Source organism: Nycticebus coucang, chromosome 12 (assembly GCF_027406575.1).
Source record: "Nycticebus coucang isolate mNycCou1 chromosome 12, mNycCou1.pri, whole genome shotgun sequence".
Classification (NCBI taxonomy): Eukaryota; Metazoa; Chordata; class Mammalia; order Primates; family Lorisidae; genus Nycticebus; species Nycticebus coucang.
In genome coordinates, this window is record NC_069791.1 from 24,710,731 (window position 1) to 24,730,038 (window position 19,308).

General features: G+C 34.5%; 1 protein-coding gene across 5 annotated transcripts in view; it reads right to left on the reverse strand.

The window, feature by feature from the left end:
- Window positions 1–19,308, reverse strand: part of CNTN1 (contactin 1) — a 388,261-nt gene that overhangs the window by 226,190 nt on the left and 142,763 nt on the right. Inside the window, exon 1 of one of the 5 annotated variants that reach the window (XM_053556864.1) lies at window positions 12,502–12,878. The exons of 3 other annotated variants lie outside the window; for them this stretch is intronic. The gene's annotated coding sequence lies outside the window, so the exon portion shown is untranslated. Of the gene's footprint in view, window positions 1–12,501; window positions 12,882–19,308 lie in introns of those variants that run through there. One more of the 5 variants, XM_053556867.1, reaches the window with a different exon arrangement.

Below are 19,308 nucleotides of genomic sequence, written 5' to 3' on the forward strand. Positions count from 1 at the left end.
CAAAATGGTATTTCAAAACCTTGACTCATTCAAAACAGGTGAGGGTCTAGACGCTACCTCATAAATTATTCACCTTTAGTTTTTTATTATATGTAATGTATACACAAATACTTTCTAAATGAAATTACAACATCCTACCTAGTCAATGAAAGTCTTCACACAGTAATAAATGTGAGAGCAGTGTGAAGGGAATCCAGTAATCTAGCCAGAACACAATTACCACATTGCCTTTTAACTAAGCATAAAATTTAGCTATAAGATGCTTACCAACATCTAATAAGATGAATATTTGTTGATAGAATTAAACATTTCTCTGACAAAAAAAATTCTAAGTGAAAACTTGACTTTATACAAATGAAACTGGGGAAATAATAATTTAAAGGAAAATTTAAAAGATAGAGGTACATTCTTCATGTATGAAAAAAAAATTTTTTTTTTGAGACACATCTCAAGCTGTTGCCCTGGGTGGAGTACCATGGCGTCAGTGCTCACAGCAACCTCAAACTCTTGGGCTTAAGCGATTCTCTTGCCTCAGCCTCCCAAGTAGCTGGGACTACAGGCACCTGCCACAACACCTGGCTATTTTTTTGTTGTTGTTGTAGTTGTCATAGTCGTTTAGCAGGCCCGGACCAGGTTCAAACCCACTAGCCTTGGTGCATGTGGCCAGCGCCCTAACCACTGAGCTACGGGCACCGCCCCATATATGAAATCTTAATTCTGGTGTCACATCCTATCCCTGAAAATCCATTCTGTTGAGGCCTAAAACTTACGTTCCTATGATAATTAACATGTAGAGTGTAGAAACTTGAGTCTAGATGAATGACCTGCTTTTTCATGCTGTAACTCCACTTCTTATTTAAGGATGCACCTGGACATAACTAGGAAGATATGATCCTAATTGCTATCCACATTATAAATTTACATTTTCTTTAACTGGTCCCTAACAATCTTTGAAAAGAATAAAATTCAAATAATTATCAGTTAACATTTTTAATTGGCATAAATAGGCAGCACAATGTTTGAAAGTGACACAAATTGAAAGAAGCAGTAGTGAAACCAGGTTTTTTCCCCTCTACAATATAAATGTTAAAACTGAACATTTATATATTAGCTGATTTGAAGTTCTAACAAATGTTAAAGTCCTAACAGTCCTAACAAATGTTAGTTAAAACTAAACATTTGTATTTTAGCTGATTTGAAGTCCTTTGCTATAGATATTGCAGAAGAAATTTGAGGGAACTTCAAAATGTGTATGGAAAAAATATGGAAAAGATAAAAGTAAAAATATTAACCATTTCTCAACATAAGCTCCATCAAGTTTAAGATGATTTTGTAAGCAATGATCCCAGCCATTAAGTCCATCCTTTTAAAACTGAGGGTCCTGGGAATTTAACTATGTCGATGCAGTTTTTTTCATGAGTTTATCAAAGATTTTTGTTTGTTGGCTTGTTTCCTTCCAGTGCTGTTATTGATTGATTGATTGATTGATTGATTGATTGATTTTAGATTAGGAAACAAAAAGATGTCAGAAGGAGCCACATCAAGACCAGAGCTAGACGCCCAATGATTTCTCATCAAACCCTTGCAAAATCTCCCTTGTCTGATGAGAGAAATGAGCAGGACCTTGTCAAGGTGGGGAAGGACTCTGGTGAACCCTTCTTCCTCTGTTCTCTTGGGTGACAATCCAGAGGAGAGATGGAAACACGCTGAGACTTCAGGAAGCATTTGCATTCTTAATACCTTCAGCACAATCCTTGCCAGGTTTTTTCTTTTTCTTTTGAAATTACTGATAGATTTTCCCTTTTTCTTACCAATTATCTGCAAAAGTTTACTCTTTTTCTAATTTCTACTGTAGTACCATAGCTAAAGTAATTTTTTTCTATCGCCTATAAAGTGACTCTTTTTAATACATTTGTTGGTGGAATTCATTTTAGACCACAAAAGCACCACAGCACCACATGATTCACTTTACCCAATTATCTACATCTGATGACTTTGGGGAATTTTTTTTTTTTTTTTTTGGTGGTTTTTGGCCAAGGCGGGGTTTGAACCCGCCACCTCCGGCATATGGGACCGGCGCCCTACACTTTGAGAGCCACAGGCGCCACCCGACTTTGGGGAATTTTTAATGACTATGGGGAATATTTAATTTTAATTCCACCAATATACATTTTTTTATTTTTTATTGTCCCAACTAATTCAATCTATTCTTAACGCAAATAATAAATAAATAAGGGGCTACATGCCTTTGCAATTTGTTTAATATACAATTATGTAATGCTCTATTCATAGTAACATCTAAATTATTTTTAAACAACTAATCATATATGTGACAAATCTGACAAAAATATTTCCTAAACAAAATTAAAATAATCCCTTTTATGAACACATTTAAAATTACTTATTGTCTTACCTCCAATGATGACATTTAAGTAAATATGTAAAATATTTATCAGAGTGCACAGATATGTACAAAATGAATGAATATTGGTATACCCATTGCTTTTTTTGAATAGCGCATTGTTCTATCAATGCAAAAGGCAATAACATATACCAGAGACCAACAAATTAAATTCACTGTGTTCTTCATTCCATGTCACCTAATTTCACTGTGTTCTTCATTCTATGTCACCTAATTTGTAGCCAATGTGATCTTCATGGTTTTAATACAGTGAATATCTGCATGTTGCTGGGCCAATTTAATCGAATCAGTCTTCTCTATGAGAAATGAACAATCACATAACCTGCATTTCAAGTTTCACATATTTTCTGTTGTTTACAAACTACTAGAATTTTTTTTCTTTCTTTCTTTTCTTTCTTTCTTTCTTTTTTTCTTTTTGAGACAGAGTTTTACCCTGTTGCCCAGGCTAGAGTGTCATGACATCATTGTTCACAGTAACTTTAAACTCCAGGGTTCAAGCCTCTTGCCTCAGCCTCTTAAGTAGCTGAGATTACAGGTATCCACAATGCCCAGCTAATTTTTATTTCTTTTTTTTTTTTTTTTTTTTTTTTTTCATAAAAATGGGGTCTTACTCTTGCTCAGGCTGGTCTCCAACTCCTAGAGCTCAAGCAATCCACCTGCCTCAGCCTCCCAGAGTTCTAGGATTACAGTTTAAGCCACCACACCCAGCTTACTAAAATTTCTGTTTTTAACGATATGTGTAAACCAAAGCATTTTCAGCAAGTCGACTGTCACGTGACTAGCTCTTCTCCAGAAGAATTAAGTTGATATTGATGCTGAGCATGTCCAATGGCTCCCAATCTCCTCATCACTGCCCATGAATGACTGCTTCCAACGTTATGCTTCTGTGGTGAAGATCTAAGAAGTCTATGTGTTTTAGGTCACAGAGGAGTGATTTTCATTCACTGAAGTTTCCTTTCCTAAGAATGCTTCTTGAAATAGGTATTGTTCATAAAAAAATATTTCCCTTAAGCTAAGAAAGTAATTACACAAACCTGAATCAAGAATTCTATAATTTAAAAATAACTGTAATTTTCATATTATTATTAAATTTTTAACTATGTGCGCTTTTGAAGTTATTTTCCTTACATGGCTGTGCCTAAATAGTAGGTCCTCAGTAAGAATCAATCATTAGAAAATTGATTTCACAAGTGAAATTAAGGTTATAACAACTTTTTTTATGACCACTTCCAATTCTAAGGTTTCATTTTATTTCTGGAAGAACTAAAGACACAATTTTTTTTTTTTTTTTTTTTGTAGAGACAGAGTCTCACTTTATGGCCCTCGGTAGAGTGCCGTGGCCTCACACAGCTCACAGCAACCTCCAACTCCTGGGCTTAAGCGATTCTCTTGCCTCAGCCTCCCAAGTAGCTGGGACTACAGGCGCCCGCCACAACGCCCGGCTATTTTTTGGTTGCAGTTTGGCGGGGGCTGGGTTTGAACCTGCCACCCTCGGTATATGGGGCCGGCGCCTTACCGACTGAGCCACAGGCGAGTTATCTCACTCTTGGATTACCGAATTGTTTTTTGGTTTTTTTTACTATTGCAAGAAGCATCTATTTATGTTCAATTTAACTTAAAAGGAGAATTTTGCCTAAAGGCACTTGTATTAATATTTTCAGAAGTGATGGGTACATCTTACTGCAATAATGAACACAGAAAGAAAATAGCCATATTAGTCCTTTTTTTCATTTATAACTTCAAAACAATAATTGTGCCAAAAACATTTTTCCTACAAATATGACTAAAGTATGGCATTTATTAAAAAATCAACAATATTTGGCATTCATGCTCTCTGGCAAAGGACTCATCCAAATATATCTATGTAAACATTTTGCCATGTCCTCATACTTCTAGCTAAGTGTACTGGCAAAAACAACTACTTCTTTCAATATTTTTATTAGTATTTCTACTTAGTTGTATTCCTCTCAAGACTTTCCCATGTATTTAACATCTTCAAGAAATTCCAAAGAAACAGTACACTATTTCAAGCCATTATTCAGAACATGATGTAAATCTAGACCCAACCAGATGCATTCTTTTTGGTCTAGTCCTCCCCTTATCTCGCATGCCACTTATTTCTAAACACTTTATCCTTTAACTATGAACAGGTCACAGTATGGAATATATTCAGCTTTTGTAAATACTTTCTTCTTGTTGCAACTGCTTCATTATAGTATTATAGTATATTTCACTAAACTATTATGAATTAATTATGTGAGTCAAGAAGTCCTTATTATTAATATATTAATAACAACTGTAAACCAGCTGTTCATAATATACCATGCCATGTACTAAATGCTGGGCATAGGAAGATAAGCCAAGCAATATTGTTCCCACAGAGTCTGAAAATATGGAGACTATTCCTCAAAATAATTAAAAGGATTTTAATTATTTTCATCCTCTCATTAACTTCTGCAAAAGACAGTTTCTCTTTTACTAAAATATCTTTACTTATTCTCTTTGAAATATCTTTAAAATATCTTTAGTAATTCTCTTTTACTAATATATTTTTATAGAACCAAATATTTTTGCTTTAATTTTCTAATGAATATGTCAACGGAAACTCTATGCTCATTCCAATCACCTAAACTGACCATTTATGATATTCTCTTTGTAAGAACTATTGCAAACTATAGTTACTGATAGCGAGGGGGAGGGAAGCAGTACAAGATATAAAGCTCTCTATATTTTGGCAACCAGGCATATTCTCTAAGGCATAGAAAAATTGATCTGCATTGAGACTGGAGCCACACTCAGAGAAGCTGACTCTGCTGATGTGGCATTCAGTCTCCAGTCACAGGTATACTCTAGATTCACCCCTCCCCATCCTAATATGGGCTTGTATCTCCTTCAGTCATATACTACGAATATCCTTCCAATAAGCACCCCCCAGTTACTTAAACTTGTTCAAGTTAGATTTTTGTCATTGAAAAACAAAATCTACTATCACAGAATTTATCTTATATTGGCTATGTCCATTAAACATAACAAGTCCCTAGAAAAACATTAATTTGATGATGTGACTTAAACAATAATACCTTAATATGAATAAATTAATTCACATAACCCTTCATTCAGCACATATTCCCTGAATATCGAATATGCTTACAGCATGGTCCTAAACACAAGGATTATAAGGATAATCAAAGCAGAGCAGTGTCCTTTCTACTCTTCAGTCATATGTAGGAGACCTCCCTGATTAATATCACTTTTCTCCCCATATAGAATGAGGTGAGTGGAAAAGGGTCTAAAGCACCTCCCCAGGAAAATTAAAAATTCCTATTTTTTCTTTAACAATTTTTATTAATATGCATAATAGTCATGCATATTTGAGGGTATAGGTGATATTTTGATACCTGTGTACAATGTGTAATGCTCAAATCAGGGTAACAGGGATAACTATCCCCTTAAACATTTATCTTTTCTTTGTTTCGGGGACATCACAATTCTTACATTTTACCTATTTTGAAATATACAATAAATTATTTCCCTACTGTTTTATCAAATACTAGAATCTATTCCTATGCAAAATAGCAACAGATTAGCCTGAGAAATATGGTTGAAAGTTTCAGAAAAATAAGTTTGTAGGCTACGTGGAAGAAGGAAAGGAAAGAATGTTCATTCTAAATTTGTACATGTGGCAAATTGAAGTGTCTCTTCCACTTAGAAAACTATAACTATCTGAAGGTCAATCAGTATGGCCATATTAAGTTAAGCGCCTCCTACAAATATTACTGAGCATGGAACTTCCATGTCAACCCACAATGACAGCTGCCATTTTAAAAGTGCTTCCACTCCATTAAATAATCTTACTAAATGCTTATAACTATGAATAATTGCCTAAAACTACGGTGATTTAAGGGTCGGTAATTCTGAAGGCAGAAGAGAGACCAAGTGACTTGTAATCATCTTCTTTACGTTCACTGAGACACTGATATTATCACTTACAAAGGACAAAGACAACAAAGAATTTTTACAAAGATAAGGTTATATTTGGATTTTCCATAGTCTGATAAATTCTGTTTGTGAAAGGGCTTGAAATTCTTCTTCTCTACTTTTATTATGCTTCAATTCTACTTTTCCAGCCAGATCTTCATATATATTAACCAAGCCAGGACCAGAACTCAAATTATATTTAACAGGAAACTCAAAAGTAGGAAATAAAATAAATTTTATGTTCATGATCATTTTACAGAATAAATTTCCCCGGCAGTAAGCATTTCTGAATTTTATACTAAAAATTTTCCTCTGTAGAAGATCATTATTCATCATCATTTCAAAGGATTGCACAAGGGTTTAATGAATGTCATTTTCTCAGTTCCAGAAAAGGGACACATCATAGCTGTTTTCCATGACTCTTACCTATTTGTTACAGACCTTGGATGCCCTCATACTGACCTATTTCTTTTATTACTGGTGCATCTAATTCACCTCTTGGCTGCCTATCCTACCAATCCTTCAATAGCTTCTCCAGCTTGTCACTCAGCTTCTCTCTTTGCCAACTAATATATCATCTCCCATCTGTTTAAATTCCTATGTTCTTTCTGGCACAGCCCCGCCTCCAGATTCCCTCTCTGCCACCTACCTTGCTGCCCTTCCATCTGCTAGCATGACTAGTATCTGTTCTAAACTATTCCCAGCCTAAATCATCACCAATTTTCCACTTGAGTTTCTTTATCAAAAGTTTATATCTCAAAGGGCTATTACAATTATAATAATAACTTACAATATAGTCTTAAGGAGAAAGAGAACTTTTAAAAGCCATAAAGATCAAACATGTATTTAATGCTTCAGTTCTTCTACCCCTGACCGTCATTTACTGTTCTTATCTTCTTCCAGTGGTGGTATTTTGAAATAATGAAGTGCACCCCCAGACAATAAAGCTATTATCTTATCATGGATATGTGAGTCCCAATGCTTGTTTGCCTTATGATTAATTAAATTTAAATTATTTTTCCAACAACAATTTCTGGACACCACATTTTCAAAACAATTCAAGTTTACAGGCTTAATTGAACAGAACATTTTTTAAATAAGGATATATGTTATATTTGCCTACCAGATATCAAAGAGAGTATGTAAACAATGCAAGCATTTGGTAATTACAATTTTTAAATTTAAAAATTTTTATATTCAACTAGTATAAAGATACATTTTCCCTCAGCATTGATCTAGTTGTTTGATGAAGTATGTGCTTATTTACAGGTAGTAAATATGACATACTACAAGTTAAAGCAGTTTCAGAAAAATATGTAAAATCTTAGACACATACATATATATATATATATACATATAAATCATAAGATAGACAACTTCTAATTGTCTATTCCTACTTCTGGAGTCTATATCCTCTGTAGTTAATTCTAGAGTTTCACTTACAATTTACCCTTATATTCAAAATAAAGTAACAGCGCAACAAACAAGGTAATGATTTAGGAAAAGATTGATAACTTTTAAGTACTAGAAATATACCATCTCTCTATATGTTATGTTAAAATTTAAAAGTTGTTTTTCACATCTGTTGTGATACAGCCTTTATTATTTCTGTTTACAAAGGACAACAGATCTGGAGATGACTCCCATTGGAAAGACACTTGTTATCCCCACAGGTCATAAGAGAGCCCTGTGGAGTAGCGCTGAGTCTGGGACTTCACAGAAAGAAGTGGGCAAGGCAGAAGAAGGCTTGAAGATTGGTAGTTTGAATAATTTCAACAAGTTCTGAAGCACAGGCTGTCACATGAGGTGATTAGGGACAGTGAGACCTTCCAAGGTCAAAAAAACATCAGAATATAGGAAATAAAAGATGTGGTTATTACAATACAGTCATGTATCAACTCTAGGAATAAGTTTTGTAAAATGCATCCTAGGTCATGTTGTCATTGCACAAACACCACGGAGTGCCCTTACACAAACCCAGATGATATAGATAGTGCACACCCAGGAGATATGGTAGAGCTCCTACAATACAAATGTAGGGAACTGGTACACAATGGAAAGTATTGTGTATACAGTAAAAAAATGGTGTTATAATCTTATGGGATCATCGTCATATATGTGGTCCTTCCTGACTGAAACATCACCATATTGTGCTTGACTGTATTTAATTTAGGATGAACAAACAATAAAGAGAAATGCTGAGAATGTAGCTGATTCATGGGTCATAAACTTCTTTAGCATGAAATGCCTACTGTGAGATTAAATAATGTTTGTGGGCCCCCACTGCTTATAAAATCAAGCTTAAACATATTATTCTGGCAGTTAAGGTCTTAATAACTTGGTCTCCTACCTTGTTCAATCTCAACTGCACCTGCCCAATCCTTCTGCTTCAGTCCTAATGTTAGAATATACAGTGTTAATTTTTATATTCATGACTATACGAATATCTTAGTCCTGGCTCCATTTTAAAATTTGAATATGGGTCCTCATTTCTCCTATGAGGGTAAATACATTTTTACAAATATTTTGGTTGAGCCTATGTTGTGCCTCTTTTTCCTGTATTTGATGTATTTGCTCCCATTAAAAGTATGTGGCCTTCATCTTTTTTGCATCCACAGAACCATAGTACCTCAGCAAAATCACCACAGAAGATCCTTAATAAATGCTTTCTTGTCACACTGAGTTGTCTTGTGAGAGGAAAGAGAATACTAAGCAATGAAAAATGGGATGAAGAGCATATTTATAACAGGGAAAAGTTGATTAAACATTCACGAAGCCATGAAAATCACACAGTCCTCAAGGTCAACTCCTAAGACCATATCTGAAAGGAAGATGTTTCACAAGCTAATCATTCAGGGAAAATATGTGGAGGAAGAACTAATTTTATTATTTTCACCAGTGGGAGAGAAAAGAAGGTGGAATCTGTTGGCATCACTCTTTGTTATAGATTCACACTTGAAAAAGTGTTCTATGAATTTTACGAAGCTTACAACTCATCAGTACTGTTTACTGAAGAACATCATGGGAAATTTCCTTGTCATGCAAATATATACTCTGATCTAATCAATGTGTGTATGTATTTGAAAAAATGGGTATATTACCACTCTTCAGTGACTTTTAAGAGTCTCCTAATCTCTTTAAGGGATCCATAACTTTACATAATCCTAGTTAAATATAGTGTGTGTGCCTATATATAGCACATATACTCTCTCTCTCTATGTGTATATATATGTGTGTATATACATGGTATTTTGAGCACGTATGGAATTTTCTACTCAATTTTTGGATTTGTTTTGTTTTGCTTTGGTTTTGCCAGGGCTTTCTCTCTTGCCCAGGCTGGAGTGCAATGGCATAATTGTAGCTCACTGCGACTCATATTCCAGGGCTCAGTGTCCTGAGCAGTAGGACTACAGGAGTGGCCAACCACATCCAGCTAAGTGTTTTACTTTCTGCAGAGACCCTGTCTCACTCTGTTGCCTTGGTTGGTCTTGAGCTCTTGGGCTCAAGCAATCCTCCTGCCTCAGCCTCCTGAGTTTCCGGGATTATAGGCATGAGCCCACCACACCCAGATTAGATTTATTATGATGTATGTACAAATATCCCTTAATAGCACCAGTATTTATTAACTGTAAGAAAATTTACAGTTGACCATTTTAAAATATTCCCTGTCAATTTACTTCTCACTCTACTAAGTCACCCTTAGAATTTATATTTGAAGTAAATTATAAAACCTTATTAATGAACTATGTTATTTCAGAATTTTTGTATATTGATTTAAGAGGCATAGATACATATTTTTTCAAAAATCTTTCAAAAACACATATTCTTTCAAAAATATTTTATATTTTAACACTCTCATTCTATTTCCCCTCATTCCTTTTGATTGTATCTTTTTACAATATTATCAGTCTCCTTTTCCAATTATATCTCATATGATTAAATCTTGCCATAATAATCATTATCTAAACTAATTTTGGTGCTTCATTTCATATATATTTAGGGTGATATTTTAAAATTTTCATTAATTTCTTAGTTTTTCCCAATTGGCTGCCTATAAAAATTAATGTTAACTACTGTAGGAAGTAGAAACTGCTTATCTCATTGTAGATTTTCCTGACATGATCCGGGAACTATTCTTTAACCACAAAGTATTCAAGAATTTTATATGAGATCGATTAATGGTTTTGGTTGAGAACAGAAGGGAGACGGGGAGATTTAGATAAGTACAAAGGCAGTGCTTTTTGAATCCTTTTGTTTTTACAATCTCCCCAAGTTCGTCCATTCATTCTCCTGCTCTGATCTTGTCATCAGCATGGAGGCTTTCACGCTCCCATTGTCCCCTCAGCCAGATCAATCCAACAAGTAGCACAGCCACTCCACTCAGGAGTTAGTATGGGTCATTAGGTGACAAACATCTTTACATTTCAGCCCCTCTGGGTTCCTCCTCATTTTCCTCTCACTCTATTTTATTAGAGGGGGAGCTCAGCCAGAGGTATTTGAACAGAACAGTATACCGTGACTCAGCATCGGAAGACTGCCAAAAGATATATAGCTAGCTACTTCTCCTTCCTTTCTTCCCCTCCCTAAGGAAAAAGACCACGTGTGGGGTTCCTCTTATTCCTAAACTAGATCAGCTGTGGAGATTTAAACACTCCCTATCATGGGTTCTGCTCACAGCACCAGGAGGCAGTTGACAGGAAACCCAAGTAATGTAGTAACACTGTAGCAGAATTGAAATGCACCGTGAAATGCTAAAAAAGTAGTTTTCTCCTGCTCTGATTATCATCATCGCTCTGTATTTCTTTCTTTTAAAAAATGCTTATTTTTCAACACATTCTTTGTCCTCACCTGTTATTGGTTCTTGATTTAGCAAATATATTTTTTAAAACAATGTCAAAAAACATATTTGTGGAAGTAGATATACATATTATAAAGTATATTACATTTTATAAATTTTTATTATAGAAAATGTGCATCTATGTGTATATGTATATTTCTATGAATAATATAAATTTACTGTTGAAAACATCCTTTAAAAACTTTGCTAGATATGGACTCTCTTACTGAATGTTTATTAATGCTATTTTCTCATCCTCCAGAGATGTTCAGGAATTCATGCTGTGATGACCATCATTTGTAAACTAATTATTTCCCATGCTATTTAGGTAAGCAGCTTTCATTCATAAAGATTTCTGGCAAACATATTAATAGAACAGTATATTTTTCAGTTTTACTGTTTTTGTAAATTTTAGTTGTCTCTTTAATATACTGAATGCTACGATTGTTCAAGCTTAATTTTTAAAACACCAAGAAAGAAGTAAAACTCTTCTGGGGATAGATTTCACAATGTGCCATCTACCTGTACATTTTAGAATAAGGCATTCTTGAGAGGAGGAAAAAGAAAAAGAAAAAACTACTACAGGTAAGGCGGCGCCTGTGGCTCAAGGAGTAGGGTGCTGGCCCCATTACCAGAGATGGCAGGTTCCAACCCAGCCCTGGCCCAAAACTGCAAACAAACAAAAAAAAAAAAACCCACTACAGGTAGAAGTTAAACTGTCATGTTTCCTACAAGGTCTTCTCTCAAGGACATGCTACTCCAAATTTTAATTCTATCTGCTCAATTTGCATTCAATGTAATATTTGAATTTGAGTACCAGTGCTCCCCTCTACTTCTAGGAGAAAGTGAGCATTTCTGGTGTCTACCAACATGTCTCACTAGAAAATGCTGCCATTAAGGAAATAATCTGAGCCAAGATGATTCCCCAGCCCTGCTGAAACTTCCCCACAAGGAGGTAATTTTCACTTCTCTATTCAACTCACTCTCCAGCTGCCTCTCCCAAATTTGTTGTCTTAGACACATCTGAAGCTCTGGTACATTCTTGAAAAGCTGTTGCATGAACAATAAAATAGACCACTATGCTCCAGTACTGACAAGCATATAAAGTCACTTGTTTATTGACATGCCAATTGACAACCCTGACTCCTCCGGCACTGCAATACTGAGGTCTGAGTCAACCTTCCTAAGAATGGCATCATCACTATCCTAACTCAGCACATTCTATTTCACAATTACCTAACCTAGCAAAAAACCTTGAACTTACCTTATACGTTGAGTTATCTGTCGTTTGGGGTATAATATCTACTGCAAATTGTCCATTGGATTAAATGCAATGACAGTTAAACCACAAAATGTCTCTCTCCTGCAGCAGAAAGCAAGTTAAAAGGACTTCATGCTGTGACCTCAGAGGCAGGCACAGCCGCTCCCATCCTTCAGCCAACCTTCTGGGGAGAGCAGGTTAGATGACAGCAAAGCTGGCTCTCTCCACATAGCAATACTTTCAAATGCAGCATTCTGTGCTGCGAGCCGGGAGATTTACATCTTCCAAATTCGGCTGGCCCCAGTCAATGCTGCTTCTATGTCTGAAAATACTAAGCATTTCACTGCAGTCACTTAATGCAAGAAACTATCCGAGGCGACTTCACAAACCCTGTCATTCTGCTCGGAGACTAGAGAATGGGTAGCACATGCATAATTCATGCATTGAAATCTTCAATGCACTTCCTGTGGTCGCAGTTCTATCCAGTAATGGGCTATTGATCACCTCACCGCTAAGACAATTGGAGCTCTGCGATTGGTTTATTTCCACAAATAAAATTACAACCCAAATCGCAGGCAGAAGCCTCCAAGCCCGCAGCTTCCACTGGGGTAAAACATTCACACAGAGGAGATGACATTTGCATACTGCAGAATGTTTGAGCTGGACTCTCTCTTTGGCAGAAATGCTACAGCATCTGTTTTCTTTTTTTCAAAATACATACTTCCTGCAGATTTTGGCTGAATATTTTACATTATAAGCAAAATATACAGAGTCGTTTTCTTACTATCATTTCTATGACATCAAGGAGGCTAAAGAAAAAAAAAGAGAAAGAGTAATAAGTAGCTATAAAATATAGGATATTTTTAACCTGAGTTCATTTGAGCAACCTTTCTTAGAAGACTTTAATTTAAACATATTTTTTTTATCCCAATAGCATAGAAAGCGTTCTCTTTAAAAAAAAATCATCAGAGCAGATATATGTTCACCAGTATTAACTATTTTGGATTATAAGTACCTCTCTTCTTGGTATGTCAATGGTTCTAAGAGCTGTTTCTCTTAGAATTTAAGCTTCTAAGCACACACCATTGTTTTCACTGAGTATAAAAAAAAAGCAGACTTAAAATGTACATTTAATTATGCTAATATTCATCAAGGAAAATGCAGATAGCATCTTAAAATATCAATAGTATTTATAAAAACACTCTGGTGGCAGTATAAATTGCACACTATTTTAAATTGCACATGAACTTTATAGCCACCCTAAATACATACATGCACACACAATAAATGTCTGTTTCCCAAAGTGTATTGGATATGAAAACTAATTGTCTTATTTTTCCACCATTGAGGATTGAACATGATGCTATTAAGATCATTAAGATATCTAAAATCATGTCTTCCCAAAGTCTCTTTATCCACACACACACAATTCAGATTTCTTTGTCATTTGCACTTTACTTTTAGTAAAACTAGAGAAGAAATCTTCACGTTCCTGGCTCAAGACTAAAGTAGACAATAACTGTCTTGGGTATAACCAAAGTTTCCCATCTGACATTTATGCTATAGGGAGCAATTCACCCCTTGGAGAGAAGATCACGTTAATCTTCAGTTATAAAAAATAATAGTTGATATCAGCCTTTGAGGTTAGTAGGGATGCTGATGACAATTAGAAACGAGTTGAAGGATGTCCAGGGAAATATGTTTGCCTTCCAAGTGCATGCAAAGCATAATCTCTGCTAAACCATGGAGAAGACCTACCCAACTGCTAAATATTATGCTAAAAGATTCTAGATGGAAGTCTAGGAAATTAATCATTCAATTATTTTATTCCATGTTCCATAATGTTTTGTTCTTCCCCCATAACATAAATTCTTATATTTACATATATTGCTACAAAGCTAATCAACTTCAAGTAAACCACATGGTGGACCTTATCTTATAATATTTATCTCTGTTATGAGTAATATTTTTATTTTTTAACTAGATGATTGAAATGCCTGAGACACTTTTAAAATTACAGAATTGCTATCAGTTGAATCATCTACAGGAGCAATTTCATATGAAGAAAGTATTTCATTTAAAAACAGTAGATATCTGAAAATTTGGAAATTCATTGAGTGTGAGGATATAGACCACCATCATTTAGGAAATCTAAATTACCAACATAACCTACTATAATTACAAATGTAAGCATTAGAAATTTAAGCTTATTGAGATGACATGATTCAACAATACTCAGCAAGCTGGATAGGAAGAGCATTTGCTTAGTCTATCTCTCTTTCTACAGTGAGTAAAAGAAAAGCCAGTATCTTCTCTCACATACAAATATCCAAGATCCAAGTCTAAAATGAAGACCGCAACTTTGCATCTGCTTTGTAGATTTTCATGATTCAATTGTCTGAAGATGAGCAGAGAGGTGAGAAACAAGCATACACATCATCATTACCATCCCTACAATACAACAGGACTAGGCACCAACGAAAAGAGAAAAGGACATGCGTGAGAAAAACTATGGAGACAGTAAATCCCAAAGAAATCAAGGAAGAGAGATAGCAAGTAAGCCTTGAGTGGAAATAATAGGGGGCAAGCAGACAACTGTACTGCCGGATAAAACAAAGCCCAAGACCATAGTAAAGAGCCAACTTCCATTTTTTCAGAAGACTGGCTGTACCTGAAAACAACACTTAACCGATCTTTTCAAATGCATGGAAAACAGATGTCCACTTTAGATAAATTTGATGTCTCTGCAGATCAAGAGGCTTTCCAATATTTTGAATTTATAGCACATGTAAAATGTGGACTGAACTCTGTAATGTGAATAGAGTCAATAAAGTAAAGCAAAATTTGGGAATAAATCAAAACATATTTACTTTGTAAAATCAGTTATATCTGTTAAGATACATAACTAACCTGCCTGACTACAGTCACTTGCAAAAATGCATAATGTCTCTTCATTATAAAAAAAAAATAATGCCATTAAAGTTAGGAAAATAACTTAGCTGACCAATAATTTAGTTCGACATTCCTGAACTCAAGGGATAAGAACTGTGGGAGAAGATTGCATTTCTGAGATTTATAAATTTTTTTTAACTTTTCTCTCTGTGTCTTACCAATACCATAGCCAGTCCATAATCATAATACATTATTTTAATTAAAAACATCTATTGTGTACCTTCTACTTGTAAGGATTTGCATGAGATGTGAAGAAAACAAATCTATAGATCAATGGCTGCCACCAAGATGTTCATAATTCAGTGAGGAAAGCAGTAAGCACACTGATGAGGTGATGAATATATTAACAGTCACTATGATACACACTGAGACATGAAAATGAGATAATTACAAGAGCCCACAGAACTGTGTCTATGCATTCAGTAACTGCTAGGTGCTAAGTTTTCTTCTTTTATTCTACGGCATAGCAACAGAAGAAATATTGGCATTGCCATCTACCCATGTGGAGTATTAGAAAACGATCCATAAAGACACTGGGTATTACAATGGAAATAAGATGGGCTTTAATATTCAACAAACTGATATTAAATTCAGGTTTTGCTGAATTAAATTCTTGACCTTGAACACCATTCATACTCTATGAGCATCAGTTCTACCATGCAGAAATCCAGTTAAATATCTATCTTGTTAGGTTTTTGTGAAAACTAAATAAATCACATAGAGCACGTTGGTGAAAAAACAGTTTTTGCAGTCGGCAAATAAGAGTTTAAAACCTGCCTCAATTTCCTCATCTCCAACATGGGAATTTTATCAACCTCACAGAGTTACTAGGAAATTTAAATATTGCAATACCTTCATGCTACTTAACACAGTTCCAGACACAGTTAGAACTTGAGAAACTTTAATTCGTTTTCTTCCAAAGCTTAGTCTTGGAAGAAATGGCTTGAAGGGAAAAGGATTCCCAGTAAAGAGAAGCATTGCCTTGTAGGGCGGCAGGCCATCACGTGATATACTTGAGAAACTCAAGTATCTATATGATGAGAACTTTGGATACAATCTGTGAGGTGACAAGGGAAAGATATGTACAATCTGATTCATATAAAGCTTTTAAAAATTAATTAAAATCTTGAATATATAAGACATTTTTAACACTATTAAGGTATTTGATGCTATTCTGCAGAGAAAGAAATATTTAGACATTTCACCAAGAGAGCAGTACGACTAGATTTTATGATGGGGAAGGGGGCTGACAGACTGGATGAAGTAACCAGAGGGAAGGATACGTTCCATAGAATACTATTTGTTGGCCACCAGAAGTGAGGAAGACCTAAACAAGGCAGATATAGGGAAATGGTGTGAGAAAAATGTTCTAGGGATATTTAAATGTTAAAGTCACTGGTACTGTGTGGAATTATTATGAGGATGGGAGAGATCACGGAAGATACAGAGTTGTGACCTGGGTAACTAAAGGCTTCTCTTCATTCCTACCAAAACAAACAAACAAACAAAAAAATCAAACTCCAATCTATTGATTTTTCCAGAATATGGTGAGATAACAAAAAATAATATTAGATATAATAAAATAAGGATAATGCCCACCAACCCAGGAATGGATTAACAAGCTGTGGTATATGTATACCATGGAATACTATTTAGCCATTAAAAAAAATGGAGACTTTACATCCTTCGTATTAACCTGGATGGAAGTGGAAGACATTATTCTTAGTAAAACATCACAAGAATGGAGAAGCATGAATCCTATGTACTCAATTTTGATATGAGGACAATTAATGACAAGGTTATGGGGGGGGAAGCAGAAAGCGGGATGGAGGGAGGGGTTTGGGGCCTTGGTGTGGGTCACACTTTATTGGGGCAAGACATGATTGCAAGAGGGACTTTACCTAACAATTGCAATCAGTGTAACCTGGCTTATTGTACCCTCAATGAATCCCGAACAATAAAAAAAAAAAAAGAAGGATAAGACAGGAAGCAAGAAAAGAGTTGGTGAAGAGTTGGACATAAAAATTTTCCAACAGACAGTTGGATAATGAGGTGGTAGCTCACTACATACATTTGGGAGTGGCCAGCACTGCTTAAGCTATGAAAGTTGATGACATAACTAAAGGTTGAAAGTATACAATGCAAAGAGGATGGAGGATAAAACCCAGATACATAGATACATTCACGTATGTAAAACTCTTCTGTTAACATCTTGACATATTAAATTAACAGTAAAGGAGAAAACTATTAGTATTCAATGTATACTCTAAATACTGAAACAATGCTTAGTACTTTGCTAAACTGATTTTATTTGGTCATCACAAAGCCCTAATGAATTGAGTAGCATTTATTTCCATTTTGTCTATGAAAAATCATGCTTTAAGAAAAATTAGGTTATCCGGCCAAATCACATGACCAATGATCAGGTAAGCAAAAAGTCACATCCAGTATTTGAGTTCATAACTCAAGCCCTTCCAACACATCAAACTGCTGAGCCACACACACACACACACACACACACACACACACACACCCAGAATTACAGTCAGAAAAAAATGTTTTCTTCTCATTTGTTGCCTTCTTATCTTCAAGACGATAAATGGTCTATTTTGGGTAATAGGTATGTATATTACTCACAACTAATTTTAAAAATTGGAGTAAGAAGAACAATATTGAAAAGAATGAACATTTATTAATTCTGAATGTATAATATTGCACACATGTGTGTTTATATGTGTTTCTCCATATTTATAGTACATCATCATATCAAAATCTCCATATTTATAGTACATCATCATATCAAAATCTATAAAGAATTTATAAAGAATATGTTGCTTTCCACTCATAAATAGGCTGAAATAATTTAACTTTCTTAACAGTATATAGACATAAAGAGTAAGACAGAATTTGAGTTGCAAATGATAAAAGCTCATGTTTCTTAAGCTATATTACACTTTAATAGAATTTTTTAAAATTTACTTAGAAAAAATAGAATAAAGTTATAAGTATCAACAGAGATAGACCTTACAAGCTTAACACTGAGAAAATAAGTATGGGAGAACTCATATATCACAATCTCAATCACATAAAATTTTAAAAAGGAAGACAGTAAAACAGTATTATATTTTGTCTATATGTAGAAGTAAATGGAAATCAAGAAGATATGAGAAGTATATAAATATTAAATTCAGGATTATAGTTACTTCTAGACAGATGAGGAGAATATTATTGGAGAGAATTTCACAGAGTTCTTCGGTTGCATATAGTTTTATTTAGTAAGCTGGTAGTAGAACGTACATTTTTATTTTCCTTTCATATACTCTCTAAATAATTTAAATATGAATAACATTTTTTAAATGAGGAAAAATAATATTAGAGAGAAAATTCACTAGGTCTTACATATGAGATTCCCTTTCTTCAATTTCTACTTCCATTCCAAGATGGTAGCTTGAAGAAAAAAACTGATTCTTACAACATCTAACTCTATTTAGAATATCTCTCCAGTCGTTACAAAAGAAATTCAGTTAAAGAAAGAAGTAAAATCATTAGTTATAGTGCATAAGTATCCTAATATGTCTCAAATTTTGAAATACTTATAAACTGTTCATGTAATAGTAAAGGATTTCTAGTTCCATTAAAATGCCTAAGATTTTCTCTAATATTTCGATTACTTTTCAAATCAACATACTCAAATGATTTCCCAGGTTTCATGAAAATTATCTAATTGCAGTTTAACCTCCATGTAAAATGAGGCTACTAATGGTTACAAGTATAATTGAAAAATATATTTTAATGTTTTAAAAAGTTTATCAATGTATAACAAATAACTATAATAATCTCTAATCATATATACTTTTA